Here is a 3,096-nt window from a genome sequence, read left to right as displayed (position 1 = left end):
ACTTAATAGTTTCAGTGGGTGTGATTTTCACGTGTGGCGTCAACATTCCTGCTCTGCATCTTAACAACAAACAATTTGTTCTCCTAGATGCTGTGGTTCTTGGTGTGATAAATAATGAATGTATTTACACTTCATACGATAAATAACTCATGTGCCAAGTTAGTATATTTTGAAAGGCTGTTTATTTCCTGTTGTTATCAGAGTCTATTAAAATATTTGAGCCCATCATAAATTCAGATGAATTCCCCTGAATGAGATGAGTCAGTGGTTGTATTCAGACACTCACTGTTTATTTATGCTTCAGTGTTTTATGATTATTTTTCATCACTGCTGGAACTTTTCTCTCTCTGCAGTTTGAAGCACTTCAATATATTTTGTGTGAATGCAAATCAATAGTAAACACATTTTGTCAAAATAAGGCATCATTTCCAAAAAGTAACTTTCACATACATCAATGTCACCTTGTTGTTATTGCTTTAGTGATGACTATAATAAAATAAACCTGTTATCACGAAACCTGTTTGTCACTTTGACAGCAGTCCGGCCCTCTCAAAAAACAAGGTTTCAATATAACAATCTAGGGAGGGAAAAAGATGATAAATAACCTAATCGAATAAGGAAATAAAAATACAGATTACTTCCCTAACTACCTAGCACAAAACAGAACCCAAACAAAATAAGTAAAACAAAATGGCAGGACACCCCTTTTGCTCTACGATCTTAACACACACATACACATTTGATCATCGGCCGGAGGAGGAATCCAGGAGCTCTCAACCCAATCGCGTCCGAACCAACAATGAGCTCCCCGTTGAATACCGGCGGCGTCCTTATAAAGGCCACGCCTCGTCTCAACCACCAATAGCGATCGTACACCCCATCAGCGGACATCCTACCAGAAAGCAGACAGAATGAAAGAGGGAGGAGAAAAAAACACGTACACACACAACATGGCAAATACAAGAAACGCAGGTCGTAACAGGGAGAAAAACACGCCCTAAAATCATGCCATTGGTTGAGCAAGACATTCCGAAAACTCATCAAACAAACAGAGCAATGCTTTACAAAAAAACACCTCAGAGCCACTTATTGTTGTCTGTGCACACAACAGGGATGAAGTATTTTAACACTGAAAAAATTACTCACTTTAAGAAAACACCTGCCAAGAAAATGTGAATGCATTTCTGCTGGAATATGTTGATTTATTCACTTTTAAGCCTGAAAATGTGAAAAAAATAAATAAATCGCTTTAATTCTATTCATTTCTATTCTATTTTCTTCAGGTTCATCGTGCTATATTCTATTCTGTTTTGTTCTATTTAAGTGTGCTTTATTCTGTTGTATTCTATTCTTTTTCTGTAGTGGTGTCTGGTTTAAGGGGACTGTTTACCCTGATTATAATCCAGCATTTGGTTGTGTTACTAGGAAACAGTGGTCCTGAGAGCATGTTGATATGCTCCGTTGTGTATCAGGTGACCTGCTCGGCAGTCTTCTGATGCGAGCTGTGAGGTTGTGATCGGAGGTGAAACATAGGTCAGAACATTGTACGCGGTCAGTCTGATTCCTCAGAGATCAATTAAATGCTGTCCTGTAAGAGCTCACGCTTTATGGAGATCATTAACAGTGTCCAGAACTTGATAAAAGAATCTCTTGATCCTGGGATTAAATTCATGTGTGTGTCTATGTGCATTCTGAAGCATTTGACACCTGATTGGTTCACAGATACGTTTGGCAGCGCTGATGGTGTCAGTTTTTCATGCCGTGTTTCCTCAAGCTGGTGAACGTGTCCCACTTACAGCACACTGACCCACACTCCTGGGATAGTTCACCCAAAAATGAAAATTTATACTCTCATGACATTCCAAACCCATATGACTTTTCATAAAAACTATGACCAAAAATATTTGATGACAACCTATTTTCCATGACTAAGACTTACTGTGACTGTATATCAGGATGCAATACTATGATGAAAAAAGATGAGACTAAAATGTAGTTTAAAATTTAAAAACTCTCTATATCCAAAATTATGATATAAATGAACACTCTCTCTGCATTATGAAAGCTGGTAAAACTCAAAAGCAAAAGCTAAAACAATGAAATTCTTCATATTAAATCCATTGATTCCAGATTATATTTGTTTTTCCATTAAAAACACAAAAAATAATTTGTGTTGCAGCATAGCGGTTGTATAACTGCATTTATTCAGCAACTATAAAGTGCAACCGCAAACAATATATAATTGAGATCAATGTTAGGATTTATTACAGTTTATCACAGAGAAGGTTTTGATGGCAATTTTTTTCTTGACTGGCAACCCCAATATGAAAACTTGATGAAAGTCTATATATAGATATTTAGGAATCTAAATGAGGTCAAATAAGTGTATAAGAGCTGTGTATAAGAGTTTATTTATTTGTGCGTATAGGTGAAAGTGATAATAATTCTGATAAAATTTCTCAGATGACAACAATTAGGGTCGGGTATCGTTTTTTTTTTTTTTTCGATACCGGTGCCAAATCGATACTTTTAAAACAGTTCCGGTGCCTGAACCGACACTTATTAAAAATAAAAAATTTAAATTAAAATTAAAATTCCCCCAAAAAATGATGGATTGGCCATTAGCACTATAAACACATGATGTCTGTTTCATTCATACTGGACGCCAGAGGGCACCCTCACACAGAAAATCCACATATCCAATCACAGAAGTAGAGAACTCCTGACCCTCCAGGAAATCCCTTATGTGGACAAAGGCATTGCTATTATATCTATAACTGAGTAAACAGAACATATAAACGTTTTGAATGATAAAACAAAGACAATAAACACTCGACTGCGACAATATAGTTTATCTGTGTTATTTAAGCCATCGCTGGTATTTTCATAATAATTAAGTATATTTATAATAGGGTGACCATATTTTCCAAAAAAAAAGGACAGTAGGGGGCGGGGTTTGTTAGCGGGGCTTCACCTAACAGTATATGTAGCAAGGTTTTTTTTTGTTTGTTTGCTTATTTTGTTTTTATAATAAATAAAAAGAAAACAAGTAGAAAGAATAGAAAAAGAATAGGGAATGCTAGTGTTAGAGGGTCA

The sequence above is a fragment of the Sinocyclocheilus grahami genome, unplaced genomic scaffold (assembly GCF_001515645.1).
Source record: "Sinocyclocheilus grahami isolate Dianchi unplaced genomic scaffold, SAMN03320097.WGS_v1.1 scaffold297.1, whole genome shotgun sequence".
Lineage (NCBI taxonomy): Eukaryota > Metazoa > Chordata > Actinopteri > Cypriniformes > Cyprinidae > Sinocyclocheilus > Sinocyclocheilus grahami.
This window is presented reverse-complemented; position numbering follows the sequence as displayed.